Below are 7918 nucleotides of genomic sequence, written 5' to 3' on the forward strand. Positions count from 1 at the left end.
GTGCCGAACCCTCTGGCGAAGATTTCTTCCCCCGTTTTGAGGCCATCACCTCCGGGTCTTCAGAGGCAGTCCTTTTCTTTCCCTGGTCGGGGGAATTTTCGATTCTTCCCTTCCCAACAGCCTCCTTCACGGAGGTGGTAGCTCCTTGGTTCCCCCCTTCGCCTTCTGCCAAAAGCACAACCTCCAGCATCCTGGTTAGCATGGGATTCGGCGCGGTCTCGGGCAGGGGGGCTGGACACCTGATAAGCTTTGCCTTCGCTATCCACTCATGTTCAAAGGATAGCTCTACTAAAGGGCAACTTTATTATGAAAATACGGATGGTGTGTCCAAACACGGGGCTACTTACCTTAGCATCCGGGCGATTGCAGCTCAGACCTGCATCCTCGGACAAATCCGGACACCTTGCTTGTGATCCGAAGAACAATTTGTACATCTCCACGGGTGTCGTGCCCATAAAATGTTGGAGGACTCGCTGTCCCTCTGGATTAAATTCCCACAGGCGGAGAGGGTGACGTTTGCAGGGCAGTGTGCGGCGAATCAGCATAACTTGCGCCACTACGGTCAAATTGATATCTCTTTCTAGGAGATCTCGAATGCGGTCCTACAGCAAGGGCATGTCTTTGGGCGGCCCCCAGATAAGCCCTTCATTGACCCATGACGCTAGCCATGGTGGGGAACCCGAGCGAAAAGTAGGTGGCGCCACCCATGTGGTGCCCCTGGGGGCTGTGATGTAAAACCAGCCTCGTTGCCATAAGCCGAACTCCTCTTGAAAAGAGCCCTCGGGCCATGGAGCGCCGACCATCTTGCTTATTACAGCTCCTCCGCACTCAGCATGCTGCCCCTCGATCATCTTCGGTGCCACCTTGAAGGTTCTAAGACATAATCCTAAGTGAGGAGTAATATGGAGGAAGGCCTCACACACGACAATGAATGATGAGATTTGGAGGATGGACTCCGGAGCTAAGTCGTGGAACTCCAGCCCGTAATAAAACATAAGCCCCCTCACGAAGGGATTAATCGGGAAGCCTATCCCCCGAAGGAAGTGAGATGTGAACACCATGCTCTCACCGGGCTGGGGGGTGGGAATGGCCTGCCCTTGAGCAGGCAGCCTATGCGAGATTTCGCCGGTTAGATACCTGGCATCTCTCAGCTTTCGCACATCTTCTTCCATAACGGAGGAAGGCATCCACTGCCTTGAAGGTCGGAGCCGGACAATGTCAAAGGTCCGAAGCGCCTAAAACTAGAGCTTTGGGTGTTGGAACTCGAAGCGAGGGGTGGATTCGATTGGATTGAAAAGAAAGGAGTCGAGCCTTGGTCTCTTTATAAAGGAGTTGAATACCGAGAGCCCTCCCTATAACCGTTTGGGACTCGCTTTCAATTAGGGAGTCATACCAAAGGCACGGTTGGGTTACCCATGCCCGTATTGATGAGAATTCCGGAATAAGGGGACACGATCTCTGCTTTGACAAGACATGCCAAGGAAACCGCCTCGCTAAACGCGCTGAGGTGGAATAGTAAAACGATTCGAATAAAAGCCTGGCTGTGGCGTAATGTGGTATGTGGAACTTATTTTTGCAGAGCCGGACACTATCCTTGTGTTCAACATCTTCTATGAAGTATTCGGAGGACGAACCCGTCTTGCAATGCCGAAGACAATTTGCGCGCCAGACTCGTCGTCATTGAAGCCTGGTTCAGGGGCTACTGAGGGAGTCCTAGATTAGGGGGTGTCCGGATGGCTGGACTATGACCTTTGGCCGGACTCCCATACTATGAAGATACAAGATTGAAGACTCCGTACCGTGTCCGGATGGGACTTTCCTTGGCGTGGAAGGCAAGCTTGGCGATACGATATGAAGATCTCCTCCCATTGTAACCGACTCTGTGTAACCCTAGCCCTCTTCGGCGTCTATATAAACCGGAGAGTTTTAGTCTGTAGGACGAACAACAATCATACCATAGGCTAGCTTCTAGGGTTTAGCCTCTCTGATCTCATGGTAGATCCACTCTTGTACTACCCATATCATCAATATTAATCAAGCAGGAGTAGGGTTTTACCTCCATCGAGAGGGCCCAAAACTGGGTAAAAACATCGTGTCCCTTGTCTCCTGTTACCATCCGCCTAGACGCACAGTTCGGGACCCCCTACCCGAGATCCGCCGGTTTTGACACCGACATTGATGCTTTCATTGAGAGTTCCTCTGTGTCGTCACTGTCAGGAAGGATGCTGCACCCTGTCTTTAAAGACGGCGCTGTTGCTAAAGGAGCTTTGGCTGTCGGCCAAACTCTCCGGCTAGGCAGTTTTTTGATGACCGCCTGTTCGGCCGCCGCGCCGACGATGACCTCTCGGGCCATCAAAAGCAATCTCCATATCAGCTCGGAACTTGCCGAGTAGTTAGATCCGATGGATCTCTCTTCCCTAAACGAGCTCTTGGATCGCATTGCCACCCTGAGAGTCGCTACAGATTACGGCCAGATTGGGCTTAAACCCGATCAGAGAGAGATTGACTCTCCCCAGGTCACCCACCATGTTGAAGTGGTGGAAGAACAATGCGGCGAATCTTCGCCCATCCTAAGGACCAGATGTGTCCGGATTCCCGACCCCTCCAAGCTAGACACCCGCGGAGGGGAGGATGTTGCCCAAGCCCTGAACCTAAAGTCAGGCAGCAGGCCTGATTCATTGAATAATGTCCAAGAAAACAAGCTTCCGAATTCGGAATGTTCTTGGCCTCTGAATCTTATATTGGGCGAGGTTCCGGATTTAAATCCACCCGCCCACCCAAATATACGGGATCTATCCCAAATACGGCAAGAGCCCGGGGAAATAGTACACCACTACTGGGCCAGATTCCTCCTTGTTATGAACAGGATAAAGGACTGCCGTGATAAAGATGCAATTTCATTCTTCTGTAACAATTGCACGGACATCGGAATCCTCAACGCCATAAGTCGCCGCTAAATTACACGCTTCGCCGACTTGACATCCATAGTACGAAAGTACTATGCGACAGAAAGCGTTCAGAAAACCGAAACTAAATTCTGGGACAATCCGGCCCTGAATACAATACCAGTCCGAAACAAAAGGGCGCATTATCGCCAGGCACCTGAGCCAAACAGCAAAAAACAAAAACCCTCTACTGGGTATGGGACCGTACTGGAGGGATGGCTCAATGGACCCTGTAAAATTCATAGTTTAGGGGAAGTCACACCAACTCACAGCCTTAGAGCATGTTGGATACTCCGGCAGGTGGCCAGAAGTGGCGAGGAGCTCCTAACTCCAGAATCTGCAGAGCACCACCCCAGAAACGCCAGTACGGTGTTGACAGTCTTCGAGACTTTCGCATCAAACAATGCGAGGAAACGAACGCTCCGCAGCCTTACCGAAGTCTACCAAGTAGCAACAATAAACCCATGGAGTGACACGGCTATTACCTTTAATGCCAGTGACGAACCTAAATTCCGGACAGCCCGAGCACCAGCCGCATTGGTCCTCAGTCCGATAGTGGACGGCTTCCGACTTACAAAGGTAGTCATGGACGGCGGCAGCAGACTTAACCTCATCTACAAGGAAACCCTGCGAAAAATGGAAATAGACTGGAGCCGCATTGAGCGAAGCAACACAACCTTTAGAGGAATAATACCAAGCCGGGAAGCGTGCTGTTCAGGGAAAATCACACTAGATGTGGTGTTCGGCACGCCGGATAATTACAGATCCGAGGAGGTCACATTTCAAGTGGCCCCGTTCAGCAGCGGATACCACGCTCTGTTAGGGCGAGAAGCATTTACAATTTTTCAAGCCATACCCCATTACGGGTACATGAAGCTCAAAATGCCCGGACCCAACGGAATCATCACTCTTGCTAGTCATCCGGACACAGCACTCCGCGCCGAAAACAAGACAGCCGCACTGGCCCTGGAGGCATTATCCGAAGCCCTAGCGGCCGAGGAACTAACTGTGTTGCGCTCCATGGTGGACAGGGACGATGTGATACTAGATAAGAGATCCAAGTCCACCTCTTTTAAACCAGCGGACGAAATAGTCAAATTCCAAGTCCATCCAACGGACCCCACAAAACGGCCTCCATCGGGGCACAATTAAACCCCGATGTAGACGCCGCACTCCGAGAATTCCTATGGGAAAATTGGGACATCTTTGCCTGGCACCCCTCAGACATGCCAGGAATCCCACGCAGGCTGTCCGAGCACAACCTGAACATCCTAAAAGGGTTCAAGCCCGTTAAGCAGACTCTTCGGCGTTTCTCCGAACCCAAGAGACAAGCCATGGGAGAGGAGCTAGCAAAACTACTGGAAGCCGGATTCATTAGAGATATAAAACACCCGGACTGGCTAGCAAACCTGGTGATGGTACCAAAGAATGACAAATCCTGGCGCCTATGCATCGATTTCAAAGACCTAAATAAGGCCTGCCCAAAGGAACCCTTTCCCCTCCCCCGAATTGATCAAATCATCGATGCCACTGCAGGACACGATTCATTGTGTTTCCTTGATGCATACTCTGGCTACCACCAAATCAAGATGGCAGAGTCAGACCAAGCCGCAACGGCATTCATCACCCCATACGGCCCATTTTGCTTTAACACGATGCCCTTCGGGCTCAAAAACGCCGGCGCAACATATTAACGCATGATTTAGACATGTCCGGCCAACCAGATCGGCAAAACAGTTAAAGCGTACATAGATGACGTGGTTGTCAAAACCAAACACGTCGATACTCTAGTAGACGACTTGAGGCTCACATTCGACAATCTCCGAGCATACGACATTAAGCTCAACCCGGAAAAATGCGTTTTCGGCGTACCAGCCGGAAAGCTCTTGGGCTTCATCGTATCCGGTAGAGGAATTGAAGCAAACCCAGACAAGATCTGAGCTCTGTCACAATTGGATATCCCAAAAGACCTCAAACAAAAACAAAAATTGACTGGATGCGTGGCGGCTCTAAGCCTCTTTATCTCCCGCTTAGGAGAAAAGGCATTACCCCTTTATCGCCTCCTGCGACGCACCGAACACTTCGAGTGGACGGATGCCGCTACGGCCGAACTCGACGAAATCAAAGCCATATTGGCAACAAATCCGGTCCTGGCCGCGCCCAACACGGGCGAACCAATGCTATTATACATCGCGGCAACCCATCAAGTTGTAAGCGTGGCACACGTTGTCGAACGAGAAACGGACGGACACAAGTTCCCTCTCCAAAAACCAGTTTACTACGTGTCCACTGTCCTAACCCCATGCAAGTCACGGTACCCGCACTATCAAAAGATAGCATACACAGTGTTCATGGCATCCCGGAAGCTGCGACACTATTTTCAAGAGTGTTCAATAACAGTGGCATCCGAAGTACCTCTTAATGATATTATAAACAACCGCGATGCAACGGGCCGGATTGCCAAATGGGCCATTGAGCTCCTCCCGTTCGTCATAACTTACAAGCCACGGTGAGCTATTAAGTCACAGGTTTTGGCTGACTTCATCGCCGAATGGACTGAAGCCGAACTCCCTAAAGTGTACGGTGCATATTCCAACTGGATCATGCACTTCGACGGCTCCAAAATGTTGGCTGGCCTGGGGGCTGGCGTCGTTCTGACATCCCCTACAGGAGATACAGTCCAATACGTACTTCAGATAATGTACACGGACTCCAACAATGTAGCCGAATACGAGGCCCTTCTACATGGTCTCCGGATGGCGGTCTCCATGGGCATTCAGCGCCTAGAGGTCCGCGGGGATTCAAACCTCGCGATATCGCAAATAAATGGAGACTTTGACGCCAAGGATCCGAAAATGGCAGCCTACCGCAACGCCGTCTTAAAGATGTTAGCTCGGTTTGAGGGGCTCGAATTTCACCACATAGCCCGGGAGAATAACCAGGCAGCAGACGTGTTGGCACGCATTGGTGCCAAGCGCGATGCCGTCCCTCCCAACATCTTCCTAGAGAGGCCGTTCAAGCCATCCGTATCATGGGAGGGAGAGTCCGGAAATAATAGCCCAGACACAACCATACTGCCCCTCACCGAACATTCTGACACAGTTGGTGGCTCCGCCAATGAAACAACACCGTCAGCCCACACAATAATGGCAGTCATTGCCCCGGGGACAGAACCATTCCTAGCCTACCTAACTAGGCAGTAACTTCCCGAGGACTAAAACGAGGCCCGCTGCATAGTGCGGCGATCTAAAGCCTATAAAGTCCATGAGGGAGAGCTTTATAAGAAAAGCACAACCGGAGTCCTTCAAAGGTGTCTCTCCAAAGAGGAAGGGCGAAACCTTCTAGCTGAAATTCACGCCGGACTCAGAGGGCACCACGCCACAGCCCGGGCCCTTGTAAGCAAGGCCTTCCGAACCGGATTTTATTGGCCGACGGCCTGGGTAGATGCTCAGGACTTAGTGCAGCGATGCGTCGGTTGCCAATTATTCGCTAAGCAAAGCCACATGCCGCCTACCGCCCTACAAACCATACCCATTACCTGGCCTTTTACGGTCTGGGGGCTTGACATGGTTGGACCCCTTAAAGGAGGGACCCACAAGCAAAAATATCTACTGGTCATAGTGGACAAATTCACCAAATGGATAGAGGCCAAGCCTGTAAAGACGGCCGAATCCAGACCGGTGATAGACTTCATATCCGGGGTCGTACACCGTTACGGTGTCCCCCACAGCATCATAACTGACAACGGCACAAACTTCACAGCCGACGAAGTTAAACTCTAGTGCAAAAACATGGGCATTAAGCTCGACTACGCTTTAGTCTATCACCCTCAAACCAACGGTCAAGTCAAGCGAGCCAACGGTCTCATTATGAGCGGCATCAAACCCAGACTAGTGCGATCCCTCAAGGAATCTAACACGCACTGGGTAGAGGAGCTTGACTCCGTACACAGGGGGCTGCGGACCACGTCGAATCCCACTGCCGGATTCACACCATTTTTTATGGTATACGGCGCAGAGGCAGTCCTGCCCTGCGTCATAATTCATGACTCACCTCGCATGTGCATGTACGAAGAAAGAGAAGCTGAGCTTGATCGGCAGGACAGCTTGGACGCATTGGAGGAGGAGCGCGACGTGGCAAAAGCCCGTTCCGCATTCTATCAACAGCAGGCTCGAAGATATCAAAGCAGAGAAGTACGGGCCAAAACTTATAACGTTGGCGAACTAGTTCTACGCCTGCCGGACAAGAAAAAGGACAAACTAAAGCCCAAATGGGAGGGTCCCTTCATAATCAACCAAGTACTGACTGGTGAAGCGTACCGTCTGCGAAATGCATCGGACAACCGACTCGAGCCGAACCCATGGAACGCAGCATGCCTACAAAGATTCTACGCCTAGCGCCGGACTCCGTGTTCGTCTCCTTCCTCTGTCCCCTTTTTATTTTTGTTTTTCACATTAGCTGTCTGGCATTTCTCTCCTTCTCTCTACCTTTTTTCTCCCAAGCCCTTAGGGGCTTGCCTGTGCATTGTTCGCACATACTTGCCGCACCACCCGCGCTCATCATACCTGGGGGCTTCTTTATCAGAAGTTTATATAAATGGGCCTCATGCCCAAAACATGTGTGACACTTCCGCATGAACCTTTTGTACACCATTATATGCATCGATATGACTTAAGTTTTAGCCAAGCTGGGTTGCCTGGCTCCTATGCTTACCCCTATGTTCCCGTTCGTTCGGCTAGGTGGTAAAGGGAGCACCTCTGCGATTGTTACTCCCGGGTCAGACGGATGTGTACCTCAGACTGTGTGAAGCCGAAAGCTAGCATTCTTAAGGGAATATTCGGTCGGTGAACTAAAAGATGATTTTTCTTGCTTATCTATCTGCCCCCAGATGCTTTTCTGTTCTTTTTAGCAGTTCGGACATGCACTTTAGGGCATGCCTCCCAGGGAAAGGAACCCCTAATGGAACTATTCTC

Source organism: Triticum aestivum, chromosome 1B (assembly GCF_018294505.1).
Source record: "Triticum aestivum cultivar Chinese Spring chromosome 1B, IWGSC CS RefSeq v2.1, whole genome shotgun sequence".
Classification (NCBI taxonomy): domain Eukaryota; kingdom Viridiplantae; phylum Streptophyta; class Magnoliopsida; order Poales; family Poaceae; genus Triticum; species Triticum aestivum.